We start from the raw sequence: 17464 nt of genomic DNA, 5'->3' as shown, positions 1-17464 counted from the left end.
CCAATTTCTGGAATTTAAGTGTTTATAAGTAAACTGAAAAATTTAAAAATACTACATGGGCCAAACAGTAGATACCTGGGCCAGATATTGCTTGTTTATGATCTCTTTCCTATAATTTTATAAACCACCAAATCATCGGTGAGAATTAAACAAGATACAACCAACTAAAATTGTGAAATTGTAACCCATATCAAAGTCTGAAATATGTTCTACAACTAACTGTGGTGCTGTGCTTTGAAATTTATAGGATTTTGTGTATATGTTTATTGTTCACAAAAAAAAGAAGGAAAAAAAGTCAATTGTGATGGTTAAAAAAATATGTAAGCCCTCTAGCCTCCTATATTCTGGAGTAGCTAGAAGGAAAAATATGAGAGGATCGTATGGTAGCCCATGACAAACTCTGGGATCTGTCCTGTAACCACTTGTTGAAGAGTGCTTTGGAAACTATTGCTTTTTTATTTATTTGCTTTGTATATATGTTATAGTATACAAGAAAAAAAATTTTAAAAAAAAGATACAACCAAGGACAGAGGCCTGAGACACAGCAAGATGACATTATCATATTACTCCTAAAGCAATCAGGAAGCCTTGCAGCTGTATCCAAAGAACAGTCAAGCTGTAGAAACAGCCACCAAACGAAAGAGAAAAATCCTTTTCAGAGTCAGACCCCCATTCCTTGGGTTTGCCAATCAAAAGCTTAAGTTGATACTTTGCTCTGTGTATCTCTAGGTCCTATGTGCCCGCTCCTTTCCTTCAGGGCCCAGACCTTTTCAAATCCAGAAAAACCTCTTTTTTTTCCTTTTTCCATCAGCCCTAGTCCCCTCTGCACTGGGTCAAAAACCAGCGACCTCTGCTTTTACTCAGGTTCAGCTGAGCTGGAGGCCTATGTTTAGTAGTCAGAATTTGTTAGTTAATTCTGCAGTTAGAGTTTGGTTGCACTCCCCCTGCTAGTAGTAAAGTCCCTTTCCGTTCCCCTCTGGTAAGCAGCCTGTGGGGGAGCTGCAAGGCTTGTTTGAGTGTTTGTCTGGAGCCTGTGCCCTCCCCAGGAAAGGGGTGGAGCCCAGCTCAGGTGGACTCCCTCCCTTGAGGAGTTCAGACCCCAGGGTCTGGAAAAGTGAAGTGATTAAAACCAGACTACAACCTCTCCTCTGTCTCCACCATGCCCCTAGCAGGGAGAGTCTGCTGAAGTTAAAGGTACCGCATCACCTTATGCTGGTGGGACCTGCAGGCAGACAAGCGCCACATACTGGGCAGGAAGGAAAAACAGAGAGCCCAGAGACTTCATAGGAAAGCCTTTCAATCTGCTGGGTCTCACCCTCAGGGGAAACTGATGCAGGTGACTTTTTCCTCCTGACAGGAGGGCAGTCTGGTCTGGGAAAATCTGACTGGGGTCTATAATACCTAAGTAGACCCTCCTAAACGGGTGAAAAAAGCCACCATACAGTCAGGACAATAAATAAGAAAACAAGAATTGAAAAATTCTGATCTGTTAAACAAAACCTAAACTAGAGGTCCAGAATAAGCTGAACTGACTGTCAAAGAACAGATAGACAACGTGGTCATCCAGCAAGAAAATCCTAGGTAAAAAAAGTGAAAACAATATCCAGAATAAACTAATTAAGGCAATTAAATGCCTAGATACCAGCTGTGCTGGTTTAAAAGGATGTGTGCCCCCTAGAAAAGCCATGTTTTAATCAAAATCCCATTTCATAAAGGTAGAATAACCCCTATTCAAAACTGTATGTTTGAACCTGTAATCAGATCATCTCCCTGGATGATGTGATTTAGTCAAGAGTGGTTGTTAAACTGGAATAGGTGACGACATGTCTCCACCCATTGGTGGGTCTTGATTGGTTTATTGGAGTCCTATAAAAGAGGAAATGTTTTGAAGAATGGGAGATTCAAAGAGAGCAGCACCACAAAGCAAAGAGTCCACGAGCTAGTGACCTTTGGAGTGAAGAAGGAAAATGCCTCCCAGGGAGCTTCATGAAACCAGAAGCCAGAAGAGAAAGCTAGCAGATGATGCCATATTTGCCATGTGCCCTTCCAGATGAGAGAGAAACTCTGACTGTGTTTGCCATGTGCCCTTCCACTTAAGAAAGAATCTGTGAACTTCATCAGCCTTCTTGAACCAAGGTATCTTTCCGTGGATGCCTTAGATTGGACATTTCGATAGACTTGTTTTAATTGGGATATTTCCTTGGCCTCAGAACTGTAAACTAGCAACTTATTAAATTCTGCTTTTTAAAAGCCATCCTGGGGCAGGCCACGGTGGCTCAGCAGGCAAGGATGCTTGCCTGCCATGCCAGAGGACCTGGGTTCAATTCCCGGTGCCTGCCCATGTAAAAAAAAAAAAAAAGCCATCCTGTTTCCAGTGTATTGCATTCCGGCAGCTAGCAAACTAGAACACCAGCATACTAGAAAAGTTGAAGATATGGCCCAGTCAAAGGAACAAACCAACAATTTAAATGAGATACAGGAGTTGAAACAATTAATTCAGAATATTTGAACAGGCATGGAAAACCTCATCAAAGATCAAATCAGTGAATTGAGGGAGGATATAAAGAAGGCAAGGAATGAACAAAAAAGAAGAAATCGAAAGTCTGAAAAAACAACGGCACTTATGGGAATGAAAGGCACAGTAGAAAAGACAAAAAAAACATTGGAAACCTACAATGTCAGATTTCAAGAGGCAGAAGATAGGATTAGTGAACTGGAGGATGAGACATCTGAAATCCAACAAACAAAAGAAAATATAGGGGAGAGAATGGAAAAATATAAGCAGGGACTCAGGGAATTGAATGACAACATGAAGTGCATGAATATACTTGTTTTGGGTGTCCCAGAAGGAGATGGGAAGGGAAAAGTAGGAGAAAAACTAATAAAGGAAATTATCACTGAAAATTTCCCAACTCTTATGAAAGACTTAAAATTACAGATCCAAGAAGTGCAGCATACCCCAAAGAGAATAGATCCAAATAGATGTACTCCAAGACACCTACTAGTTAGAATGTCAGATATCAAAGAGAAAGAGAGAATCTTGAAAGTAGCAAGAGAAAAGCAATTCATCACATACAAGGGAAGCCCAATAAGACTATGCATAGATTTCTCAGCAGGAACCATGGAGGTGAGAAGGCAGTGGGATGATATATTTAAATTACTAAAAGAGAAAAGCTGCCAACCAAGAATTCTATATCCAGCAAAATTGTCCTTCAAAAATGAGGGAGAAATTAAAACATTTTCAGACAAAAAAAAAAAATCACTGAGAGAATTTGTGACCAAGAGACCAGCTCTGCAAGAAATACTGAGGGAGTACTAGAGACAGATATGAAAAGACAGGAGAGAGAGGTGTGGAGAAGAGTGTAAAAATGAAGACTATCAGTAAAGGTAAAAGAAGAAAAATTAGTTATGATGTATAAAATCCAAAAGGCAAAATGGCAGAAGAAACTATTGCCTGTACAGTAGTAACAATAAATGTTAATGGATTAAACTCCCCAATCAAAAGACGTAGACTGGCAGAATGGATTTCATTCTGCCATCTATAAAAAACGGGACCCATCTATATGTTGTCTACAGGAGACTCATCATAGACCCAAGGATAAACAAAGGTTGAAAGTGAAAGGTTGGGAAAAGATATTTCATGCAAGTAACAATCAGAAGAGAGCAGGAATAGCTATACTAATATTCAACAAATTAGACTTCAAGTGTGGAACAATTAAAAGAGATAAAGATAGACACTATGTATTAATAAACAATTCAACAAGAAGACATAACAATCATTAATATTTATGCACCGAGCCAGAATGCTCCAAAATACATGAGGCAAACACTGAAAAGAGAAGTAGACACATCTACCATAATAGTTGGAGACTTCAATTCCCCACTCTCATCAATGGACAGAATATCTAGACAGAGCATCAATAAAGAAACAGACAATTTGAATAATACAGTATATGAGCTAGACTTAACAGACATTTGTAGAACATTACACCCCATAACAGCAGGATATACCTTTTTCTCAAGTGCTTGTGGGTCATTCACAAGGATAGACCATATGCTGGGTCACAAAGCAAGTCTCAATAAATTTAAAAAGATTGAATTCATTCAAAACACTTTCTCAAGTCATAAAGGAATGAAGTTGGAAATCAATAATAGGGAGAGTGCCAGAAAATTCACAAATATATGGAAGCTCAACAACACACTCTTCAACAACCAGTGGGTCAAGGAAGAAATTACAAGAGAAATCAGTAAATACCTCAATGCAAATGAAAATGAAAATGAGACATATCAAAATTTATGGGGTGCAGCAAAGGCAGTGCTAAGGGGGAAATTTATTGCCCTAAATGCCTATATCAAAAAAGAAGAAAGAGCAAAAATTGAGGAATTAACTGTCCACTTGGAGGAACTAGAGAAAGAACAGCAAACTAACCACAGAACAAGCAAAAGGGAAGAAATAATGAAGATTAGAGGAGAAATAAATGAAATTGAGAACATGAGAACAATCAGGAAAATTAAAAAAAACAGAAATTGGTTCTTTGAGAAAATCAATAAGATTGATGGACCCTTAGTGAGGTTGACAAAAAGAAGAAGAGAGAGGATGCAAATAAATAAAATCAGAAATAGAAGAGGAGACATAACCACTGACCCCACAGAAATAAAGGAAGTAATGAGAGAATACTATGAACAACTTTATATTAATAAACTCGACAATGTAGATGAAATGGACAACTTCCTAGAAGGCATGGACAACCAACATTGACTCGAGAAGAAATAGACAACGTCAGCAAACCAATCACAAGTAAAGAAATTGAATTAGTCATTAAGAAACTCCCCAAAAGAAAAGTCCAGGACCAGATGGCTTCACATGTGAATTCTACTAAACATTCAAGAAAGAATTAGTACCAATCGTGCTCAAACTCTTCCAAAAAATTGAAGAGGAGGGAAAGCTACCTAACTCATTCTACGAAGCCAACATCACCCTCATACCAAAGCCACACAAAGATATTACAAAAAAAGAAAACTACAGACCAATCTCTGTTATGAATATGGATGCAAAAGTCCTCCACAAAATTCTTGCAAATCAAATCCAGCAGCACATTAAAAGAATTATACACCATGACCAAGTAGGATTCATCCCAGGTATGCAAGGATGGTTCAACATAAGAAAATCAATTAATATAATGCACCATATCAACAAATCAAAGCAGAAAATCCACATGATCATCTCGATTGATGCAGAAAAGGCATTTAACAAAATTCAACATCCTTTCTTGTTGAAAACACTTTAAAGGATAGGAATAGAAGGGAACTTCCTCAATATGAGAAGGGAATATATGAAAAACCCACAGCTAACATCATCCTGAAAGGGGTAAAACTGAAAATTTTCCCTCTAAGATCAGGAACGAGACAAGGATATCCGCTATCACCATTGCTATTCAACATTGTGTTGGAAGTTCTAGCCAGAGCAATTAGACAAGAAAAAGAAATACAAGGCATCAAAATTGGAAAGGAAGAAGTAAAACTCTCACTGTTTGTAGATGATATAATACTATATGTCGAAAACTCCCCAGCAAAACTGTGTAATAAATGAGTACTGCAAAGTGGCAAGTTACAAGATGAACACTCAAAAATCTGTAGTGTTTCTGTACACTAGTAATGAACAATCTGAGGGGGGAAATCATGAAAAAAATTCCATTTGCAATTGCAAACAAAAGAATAAAATATTTAGAAATGAATTTAACTAAAGAAACAAAAGACCTATACAGAGAAAACTATAAGAAATTGTTAAAAGAAATCACAGAAGACCTAAATAAATGGAAGGGCATACTGTGTTCCTGGATTGGAAGACTAAATATAGTTAAGATGTCAATTCTACCTAAATTGATTTATGGATTCAAAGCAATACCAATTAAAATCCCAAAAGCTTACTTTTCAGAAATAGAAAAACCAATAACCAAATTTATCTGGAAGGACAGGGTGCCCCGAATAGACTAAAAGCATCCTGAGAAAGAAAAATGAAATCGGAGGTCCTACGCTACCTGACTTTAAGGTGTATTACGAAGCTACAGTGGTCAAAACAGCATGATACTGGCATAAAGATAGCTATACTGACCAATGGAATTGGATAGAGTGCTCAGATACAGACCTTCTCATCTATGGACAATTGATCTTTGATAAGGCAGTCAAGCCAACTCATCTGGGACAGAACAATCTCTTCAATAAATGGTGCCTAGAGAACTGGATATCCACAGGTAAAAGAATGAAAGAGGATCCATACCACCCACCCTATACAAAAATTAACTCAAAATGGATCAAAGACATTGAATTTAAGACCATAAAACTGTTAGAAGAAAATATAGGGAAATATCTTATAAATCTTATAATATGAGGTGGTGTTCTAGTTTGCTAGCTGCCAGACTGCAATATACCAGAAATGAAATGGCTTTTAAAAAGGGGAATTTAATAAGTTGCTAGTTTACAGTTCTAAGGCTGAGAAAATGTCCCAATTAAAACAAGTCTATGGAAATGTCCAATCAAAGGCATCCAGGGAAAGATACCTTGGTTCAAGAAGGATGTTGAAGTTCAGGATTTCCCTCTGTGGTAGTTAGATTCAGTTGTCAACTTGGCCAGGTGAAGGCACCTAGTTTTGTTGCTGCGGACATGAGCCAATGGTACGTGAACCTCATCTGTTGCTAATTACATCTGCTGTAGGCTAGGAGGCGTGCCTGCTGCAGTGAATAACGTTTGACTTAATTGGCTGGTGCTTAAACGAGAGAGCGCAATGTAGCACAGCCCAAGCAGCTTAGCATACCTCATCTCAACACTCGAAGCTCAGCCCAGGCCTTTGGAAATGCAGAAAGAAATCACCCTGGGGAAAGTTGTTGGAACCCAGATGCCTGGAGAGAAGGCCAGCAGAGACCATCCTGTGCCTTCCCACGTGAGAAAGAACCTCAGTTGAAAATTAGCTACCTTTCCTCTGAAGAACTAATGAAATAAATCCCCTTTTATTAAAAGCCAATCTGTCTCTGGTGTGTTGCATTCTGGCAGCTAGCAAACTAGAACACTCTCTCATGTGAGAAGGTACGTGGTGAACACAGTCACAGTTTCCTCTCTCAGCTGGAAGGGCACATGGAGAGCACAGCGTCATCTGCTTTCTCTCCTGGCTTCCTATTTTATGAAGCTCCCTGGGAGGCGCTTTCCTTCTTCATCTCCAAAGCGCTGGCTGGTGGACTCTGCTTCATGGTGCTGCAGCATTTTCTGCTCTCTCTGAATCTCTCATTCTCCAAAATATTTCTTCTTTTATAGGACTCCCTAAACCAATCAAGACCCACCCAAATGGGTGAAGACATGTCGTCACCTAATCCAGTTTAACAACCACTCTTGATTGGGTTACTCTCCAGGGAGATGATCTAATTACAGATTCAAACATACAGTGCTGAATAGGGATTATTCTGCCTTTATGAAATGGGATTTTGATTAAAACATGGCTTTTCAAGGGTGCATACATCCTTTCAAACCAGCACAGGTGGTTTCCTAGACCTTACACCCAGAGCACGAGCATTGAAGAAAGAAAGAAAGAAAGAAATAGGCTACTCCTCAAAATTAAACACTCTTGTGCATCAAAGAACTTCATCAAGAAGGTAAAAAGACAGCCTACACAATGGGAGACAATATTTGGAAATGGTGTGTCAGATAAAGTTCTAGTATCCAGAATATATAAAGAGATTGTTCAGCTCAACAACAAAAGACAGGCAACCCAATTACAAAATGGGTAAAAGACTTGGACAGACACTTCTCAGAAGAGAAAATACAAATGGCCAAAAGGCACATGAAAGGATGCTCAACTTCCCTGGCTATTAGGGAAATGCAAATCAAAACCACAATGAGATATCATCTCACACCCACCAGAATGGCCATTATCAATAAAATAAAATGAGAAGTGCTGGAGAGGATGTGGAGAAAGGGGCACACTTATCCACTGTTGGTGGGAATGTCAAATGGTACAACCGCTGTGGAAGGCAGTTTGGTTGTTCCTTGGGAAGCTAAGTATAGAATTGCCATATGACCCGATGATACCACTGCTTGGTATCTACTCAGAGGACATGAGGGCAAAGACACAAATGGACATTTGCACACCAATGTTTATAGCAGCATTATTTATAATTGCCAAGAGATAGAAACAGCCCAAATGTCCACCAACAAATGAGTGGCTAAACAAGCTATGGTATATACATACGATAGAATAATATGCAGCTGTAAGATGGAATAAAGTTATGAAGTACATAACAACATGGATGGACCTTAAGGACATTATGCTGAGTGAGATTAGCCAGGAACAAAAGGACAAATACTGTATGGTGTCACTGATATGGACTAACATTAATGAATGAACTTGGAGGATTTCAGTTAAGAACAGAGACAAACAGGAGATAGAATTAGGGTAGATATTGGGTAATTGTAACTGAAGGGATATAGATTGTGTAACAGGACTGATTGTAAAAATTCTGAAATGGATAGCACAATACTACCTAACTGTAATACAATAATGTTAGAACACTGAATGAAGCTGAATATGAGAATGCTAGAGGGAGGAGACCTGGGGGCACAAATGAAATCAGAAGGAAAGATATATGATAAAGCCTGAGATGGTATAATCTAGTAATGCCTAGAGTGTATAATGATAGTAACTAAATGTACAAATTTAAAAACGTTTTGCATGAGGAAGAGCAAAGGAATATCAATAATGCAGGTTGTTGAAAATAGATGGTAATTAATATTTTAAAACTTTAACTTATGTGTGAACTGTTCTAGTTTGCTAGCTGCCAGAATGCAACACACCAGAGACGGATTGGCTTTTAATAAAAGGAGATTTATTTCATTAGTTCTTCAGAGGAAAGGCAGCTAACTTTCAACTGAGGTTCTTTCTTATGTGGGAAGGCACAAGGTGGTCTCTGCTGGCCTTCTCTCCAGCCTCTGGACTCCAACAACCTTCCCCGGGGTGATTTCTTTCTGCATCTCCAAAGGCCTGGACTGAGCTGCGAGTGCTGAGATGAGGTATGGTAAGCTGCTTGGGCTGTGCTATGTTGCACTCTCTCATTTAAGCACCAACCAATTAAGTCAAACATCATTCACTGCAGCAGGCATGCCTCCTAGCTGACTGCAGATGTAATTAGCAACAGATGAGGTTCACGTACCATTGGCTCATGTCTGCAGCAACAGAACTAGGTGCCTTCACCTGGCCAACTTGATAATTGAATCTACCACAGAGACTAAAGCAAAAAAATGTTTATTTGGTACAAAATTTATAATTCAACTAGTGCATTTCCTAATCTAACTTGTGTGGACAGCTTAATTGAACACCATGAGTATATGGAACCTTGAGTAGGGCATGAGATTTTGTTGGTTTGTCCAGAGTGATATCTCAATAAATCCCATAAGGCTTTGAACAGTGAATAAAAAAGTATTTGCAAAGTCCCCTTGGGGGAATGGTGAGAAAGGGGAAAAATTTGACTTCCCCAAGTGGATAATTCTTGATATTCTCCCAAGCAGTGGGGACAATAAAAGCAATAGGCTGAGCCCCCAATCTTGGGGTTTGTTCATAGGAATTTAACGCCAGAAAGGATAGGCTAAGCCTACTTAAAATTAGTCCTAAGACAAAGACACAAATGGGCATTTGCACACCAATGTTTATAGCAGCATTATTTACAATTGAAAAGAGATGGAAACAGCCAAAATGTCCATCAACAGATGAATGGCTAAACAAACTGTGGTATATACATACTATGGAATATTATGCAGCTTTAAGACAGAATGAAGTTATGAAGTATGTAACAACATGGATGGACCTTGAGAACATTATGCTGAGTGAGATTAGCCAAAAACAAAAGGACAAATACTGTATGGTCTCACTGATATGAACTGACATTAGTGAATAAACTTGGAATATTTCGTTGGTAACAGAGGCCATCAGGAGATAGAAATAGGGTAAGATATTGGGTAATTGGAGCTGAAGGGATACAGATTGTGCAACAGGACTGAATATAAAAACTCAGAAATGGGCAGCACAATACTACCTAACTGTAATACAATTATGTTAAAACACTGAATGAAGCTGCATGTGAGAATGATAGAGGGAGGAGGGCTGGGGACATAAATGAAACCAGAAAAAAAGATAGATGATAAAGATTGAGATGGTATAAGCTAGGAATGCCTAGAGTGTATAATAATAGTGACTAAATGTACAAATTTTAAAAATGTTTTTGCATGAGGAAGAACAAAGGAATGTCAATACTGCAGGGTGCTGAAAATAGATTATTAATATTTTAAAATTTCACCTATGTGTGAGACTAAAGCAAAAAATATTTACTTGGTACAAAATTTATATTTTGACTAGTGCATTTCCTAATATAACTTATGTAGATAGCTTGATTGAACAGCATAAGTACTTGGAATCTTGGGTAGGACATGAGATTTTGTTGGTTTGTCCAGAGTGATGCCCTGATGAATCCCAGAGTGATTTGATCAGTGAGTGGAAAAGTATTTGCAAAGTCCCCTTCGGGGAATGGTGAGAACGGGGAGAAATTCAACTTCCCGAAGTTGAATTCTTGATATTCTCACAAGCAGTGTGGACAACCAAAACTATAGGCTGAGCCCCCAGTCTTGGGGGTTGTTCATATGAAAATTAACCCCACAAAGAATAGGTCAAGTCTACTTAAAATTTAGGTCTAAGAGTCACCCCCAAAAGAGCCTCTTTTGTTGCTCAGATGTGGCCTCTCTCTCCAGCCAACACAACGAGCAGTCTCACCACCCTACCCCTGTCTACGTGGGACATGACTCCCAGGAGTTTGGACCTTCCTGGCAACGTGGGACAGAAATCCTGGAATGAACTGAGACTCAGCATCAAGGGATTGAGAAAAACCCTGGAATGAGCTGAGACTTAGCATCAAGGAATTGAGAAAACCTTCTTGACCAAAAGGGGGAAGAATGAAATGAGACAAAGTGTCAATGGCTGAGAGATTCCAAACAGAGTCGAGAGGTTATCCTGGAGGTTATTCTTGCGCATTAAGTAGATATCACCTTGTTATTCAAGATGTAGTGGAGAGGCTGGAGGGAACTGCCTGAAAATGTAAAGCTGTGTTCCAGTAGCCATGTTTCTTGATGACGATTGAATAATGACATAGCAGCTTTCGTAATGTGACTGTGTGATTGTGAAAACCTTGTGTCTGATGCTCCTTTTATCTACCATGTCAACAGACGAGTAGAACATATGGAATAAAAATAAATAAGGGGGAACAAATGTTAAAATAAATTTAGTTTGAAACGTTAGTGATAAATGAAAGCGAGGGGTAAGGGGTATGGTATATATAATCTTTTTTTTTTACCTCTGTTATCGTTTTATTTCTTTTTCTGCTGTCTTTTTATTTCTTTTTCTGAATTGATGCAAATATTCTAAGAAATGATGAATATGCAACTATGTGATGATATTGAGAATTACTAACTATATATGTAGAACGGAATGATATGTTAATGTTTTTGTTTGTTCTTAATCTTTTAAATTAATTAATTAATTAATTAAAAAAACGAGAAAAAAAATTAGGCCTAAGAGTCACCTCCAAGAGAACCTCTTTTGTTGCTCAGATGTGGCCTCTCTCTCTCAGCCAACATGACAAGGAAACTCACTGCCCTCCCCCTCTCTATGTGGGGCATGACTCCCAGGGGTGTGGACCTTCCTGGAAACGTGGAACAGAAATCCTAGAATGAGCTGAGACTCAGCACCAAGGGATTGAGAAAACCTTCTCGACTGAAAGGGGGAAGAGAGAAATGAGACAAAATAACGTGTCAATGGCTGAGAGATTCCAAACACAGTTGAGAGGTTATCCTGGAAGTTATTCTTATGCATTAAATAGATATCACCTTGTTAGTCAAGATGTAACAGAGAGACTGTAGGGAAGTGCCTGAAAATGCAGAGCTATGTTCCAGTAGCCATGTTTCTTGAAGATGATTGTATAATGATATAGTTTTCGCAGTGTGACTATATGATTGTGAAAACCTTGTGGCTGATGCTTCTTTTGTCTACCTTATGGACAGATGAGTAAAACATATGGATTAAAAATAAATAAATAATAGGGGAACAAATGTTAAAATTTAGTAGATTGAAATGCTAGTGATTAATGAAAGGGAGGGGTAAGGAGTATAGTATATATGAATTTTTTTCTGTTTTCTTTTTATTTCTTTTTCTAAATTGATGCAAATGTTCTAAGAAATTATCATAATGATGAATATACAACTCTGTGATGAAAAAAAGAATGTTCATATTGTATGTTGATTGGTTTTATTAATAAAAATTTTTAAAAATTAAAAAATATATAATACAGGGCGGGCCACGGTGGCTCTGCAGGTAATAATGCTTGCCTGCCATGCCTGAGGACCTGGGTTCGATTCCTGGTGCCTGCCCATGTAAAAAAAAAAAATATATATATATATATATATATATATATAATACAATGCATTTGGATGATTATATGGTATGTGAATATATTATATATATATATAAATAAATAATAAATATATTTTTAAAAGATTACATGCCAGAAACCTACAAATTCTAGATGGGTTCCTAGGCCAGTTTAGTTCTGAAACCCAAAGGGACCAGTCTCTCCAAGACTATCAACTAGTTCCATCCCTCTATCCCAGATTATCAACACCTCTTTCCAACCTGAAAAAATTAGAATGGGCATAGCCGAAATACCCCTAAGGATTGGGAAAAGGATCAGAGGAGAAGGAGGAGTTATCACAGAGAAGATAGGATTTAACAAATTCTATGACTGCTGAATCATTATATTGATATATCTTTTAGTTGCCAATGTCTTGCAGCTAGAAGCAAAAGCCTGAAATTTGGTATGTAACCCATACCAAACTCTGAAATCTGTTCTATGACTATTTGTTACAATGTACTTTGAAATTTATTGCTTTTTGTATATATATTATATTTCACAATAAAAAAGTTAAAAATATAATACAATGCAAAACACCAAAATATGCTTTTTGCATATCCTTTCTATAGCTTAATGATCTGATAAATTGAGTAGAAGACTCAGTTCTCAATCTGCACTAAAATAATTGGTGCTTACCTGTTTTGTGTGGTAGCAATTAACCTCTCAAGGTTTGTTTTTGTCAATCTGGAGCCTTCCTGTCACATAAAAGAGATTTCCAAGAAGTCCTCCATCTCCCTATGGGTTGAATTATGTCCCCCAAAAAGATATGTTGAAGATCTAATCACCAGTACCGCACAATGTGAACTTACTTGAAAATAGTGTCATTGCAGATGTAATAAGTTAAATTGAGATGAGGTCATGTTGAAGTAGGGTGGGCACTTAATCCAGTATGACTGGTATCCTTTGTCAAAGAATAAATTGCAATGGGCAGTGTGACACAGGCATGAGGTTAGGGACAAGATTGATAATTTGGATTAGCTGGTTTTACATGAGGGGGAAGGGGGTTTCTTAAAAAGAAAGTTATAGATATACATCGATTAGCGTGGCATGCTTGCCCCTTCTAATAAGCTCTCTCTACTGGACCTAAACTGATTTATCACCAGGTGTTATTCATCTGCAATTCTGTGGCGTGCCTTCTCTTGTTCAATCTCTGAAAGCTCCTGCAGGTCAATTGTTTTTGTCTCCTGAAAAAAGGCCTTCCTGAAAAGGGGTCCCTCCAGCTTCACCTAATTGAGGAGGCCATTTTGTTTTACTTAACAATCCGTATTCAATTTTACTGATTTTTCACGTCTGCCACTATAGGTTTTCGGGTACTCGTTATTTCTATAGACTACAATTTGGTTCTGGGTGGCTTTTGGTAGTTTTCAATGTTAAATACAAATATATTTTTCTTTTGTATTCAGACAAATTTTACTGGGTGGAATTTTAGCCATTTTCAGTTTTTTATGTTGCACTGATTATTTCTACCAGTAATAGTTATTATGAATTGGATAATACTGAGAAAATTCTTTTAATAGTAGAGAGGCTTTTATATGCAGAGCAGAGAGCCCACAACTATTTGTTTAATACTCAATTTATTATACTCTTAAAGCTAATAAAACTTGAAACCAACCTTATGAATAGCTAAACATTGTTTACAAACAAATGTCTTTAATTTCTAAATTGCAATTAAAGTTTTAGTATGGCTGATTCGTATGAAGTCTTCAAATATCTTAAAGAGCAACTAAACAGGCCCAAGCAATGGTTTACTGTGAAACTAATGGAACTTAAATTTCATGGCCCCTCACTCGCAAGGTCCCATCTTTTCTCTAAATACAACTTACTTTTACACATTATTTTGCATTCTTTCTCTTAATGTCACATGAATTGTATAAGCTTCAGGACCCACAAAATCTGGATCCTAAAAGTTCATTGCTTTATTTATTTTATCTATCCTCCTAGGGTTTCTGTAATAATTATTTTGATTCCTTCCTGGGCTTTCAGAAATCTGATCGGATGCCAAAGAAAAAGAAGGGCCATCTGAGCCCATTTGTGATCTTCAGTCAATTGATTCTTGGTCAGGATTCAACACCTGCTTGTGTGATCCAAGGTGATTCTCCCCCAAGTCACGGATCACTGGGCTAAGCTTCATTTTTGTTATGTCTGTAAAACTTTCAAAGTTCCTGCCTTTCTCATAGGTTTTAATTTTTTTGCAACTTGGTGTCTTTCTTCAAAATGATGTGCTTTTGTTCTCACTGGGCCAACATAATATAACCCATTGCCTTATCCTTTTGATACATTGTTGGGACTTTTTATAAGTTTGAAAAGTCCTATTACTAGAATATTTTACTATCTTCACAGGGCCAACTAGAGGCTTCACTTCCTAGAAGACAAGGAAGGAATTGAGTCTGCAGAATTAGCTGGTCTCTTTCGGAGGGTTGGCTGATTAGTTCTTGGATGACACTGCTGTCATAACCTTCTACTTGGTTACTGAGTGTGAGCAGCCCAGCCCATCAGTACTTCTAGCTCTGCCCACTGTACTCACTTTGTCTGGAACTATTTGGCCACTCACACAACTTTGCGTTGCTTTCCTTACCCTCATGGAAACAAAGTATGTACGTATGTTTTATAAACAGATGTGTAATTACCAAAAGAAGCAAAATATCTAAATGTGTTAATGTTTCTTATTAAAATAAAAGTTAGGCATATCTGTTATGGTCATGATACTTACATGTTTCCACTACCTTTTTGTGTTCTTTTTCTATTTGAAGTGTCATCATGAATGCCTGGTCTTTCATAAACTCAATTGTCCCAGTAACTATGACAATAATAATAACAATGATAAAAGAATTATCGTATTATTATCCATGCTGCAGTCTTCATATCTTTGACAGTGGGAGGTTAGTTCCTTTGTCCTTTCAGCACGGCAGATGTTCATTAAAGCCCTCTGGCTTTCTGGCAACACAAGGCATTCCAGTCCCTTCTAGTCTGTTTTTTTCCCTTTCCCCAAGGCTCAGCATGCTTCTTGAATGGAGAACTCAAAGCAGGGGGTGCATAGGAGATTCGTGAGAGTTGACAATTGCTATTAGACCCCTCTTAGTAGTGACTTAGCAGAGAAAAATATTTATTTTTTAATCTTAGGAGTGTGCATTTTTTCCCTTTTAACATAGCTTGGTGCTATACCTTATATTTATTACACTGACAGATAAGTAACAAACTTTTTTTTGTATCTTGGAGCAAAGAGCATTAGATAAGCAAAGACATAGGATTTGGGTGTATCTCTGGGTCCAAAGGGTAGGGGTCAAAGGTCTCTTCACTTAATTTTCACAGTCATGGAATGAGGTAGGTGCTATTGTCATCACCATTTTACAGACGAGGAAACTGAGGCCTTCTTCAATCCCAGACACATATAGAAAATAACATTTGTGTGCACATGAGGTTAAACAAATGAGCTGGAAGGGGCTGGAGGATAGGGTGATGTGGTGGTTTGAAGCTATATGTACCCCAGAAAAAACATGTTTGTAAACTTAATCCATTCCAGTGGGTGAGCTGGTTGTAAGCATGACCTTTTGATGAAGTTACTTCAGTTAAGGTGTGGCCTACCTCAATCAGGATGGGTCTTAATCCTACTACTGATGTACTTTATAAGCAGAATAAAATTCAGACATATGGAGAGAAAGCCCAGGAAGCAAGAAGCTGAACGTTAATGGAACCCAGAAGAGAAGGGAAAGACCAGAAGACGCTACCACATGCCTTGCCATGTGTTCTAGTTTCCTCGCTGCCAGAATGCAATATTCCAGAAATGGAATGTCTTTTAAAAGGGGAATTTAATGAGTTGCTAGTTTATAGTTCTAAGGCTGAGAAAATGTCCTAATTAAAACAAGTCTATAGAAATGCCCAATCAAAGGTATCCAGGGAAAGATACTTGGTTCAAGAAGGCCGATGAAGTTCAGGGTTTCTCTCTCAAGTGAGAAGTCACATGGCGAACACAGTCAGGACTTCTCTCTCAGCTGGAGGGGCACATGGCGAACACGGAATCATCTGCTAGCTTTCTCTCCTGGCTTCCTAAACTCCCCAGGAGGCATTTTCCTTCTTTATCTGCAAAGGTCGCTGGCTGGTGGGCTCTGTGCTTCGTGGTGCTGCAGCATTCTCTGCTCTCTCCGAATCTCCCTCATTCTTCAAAATGTTTCATCTTTTATAGGTCTTCATAAACTAATCAAGACCCACCCAAATGGTGGTGACACTCCTCCACCCAATCCAGGTTAACAACCCCTCTTGATTAAATCACTTCTCCAGGGAGATGATCTAATTACAGGTTCAAGCATACATTACTGAATAGGGATTAGAAGAAACGGCTGCCTTTACAAAGTGGGATTAGGATTAAAACATGGCTTTTCCAGGGTACATACATCATGTCAAACCAGCACACCATGTGATAGGCTAAGGACCAAGGATCCCTGGCAGCAAGCCCCAGAATACCAGTCTTCAGGAAGAAAGCATTGCCTTGATAATACCTTCATTTGGACTTTGTTTTAGCCTCAAAACCGTGAGCAATTAAATTCCCAATTGCTTAACCTGACCGTTTTCATGGTATTGCTTGAGCAGCCTAGGAAACGTAAACAGGTGACTAAACAGTTCCAGTTGGCCAGGACTTTCTTACTTTTAAATGGAAAGTTCCATGTCCCAGGAAACACCTTCCGTCCCCCAGTCCTAGGTAAACTGGAATGTTTGGTCACCCTACAGAGGTGACTGATCAGGGGACTCCACAACCCTACCTCCAGTCTGTTCAGCAAACCTAGGGATGAATATCTCATTGCTCCTGTAACCCTTTAGGGTGCACTGGTGTACCAGGCCACTCCAAGTGAGGCTGAGTAATCTGCCTGAGGTCATGCTAGCGAAGAGAAGAGCTGGCACTGAACCCAGCTCTCTCTGACTCTTGAGCCTAACCTCTTAAACATGATGCTTTGTCCTTCCCTCTGTCTCCTTTTGCC

Source organism: Tamandua tetradactyla, chromosome 2 (assembly GCF_023851605.1).
Source record: "Tamandua tetradactyla isolate mTamTet1 chromosome 2, mTamTet1.pri, whole genome shotgun sequence".
Taxonomy (NCBI): domain Eukaryota; kingdom Metazoa; phylum Chordata; class Mammalia; order Pilosa; family Myrmecophagidae; genus Tamandua; species Tamandua tetradactyla.
Note: the sequence above shows the minus strand (reverse complement) of the source record.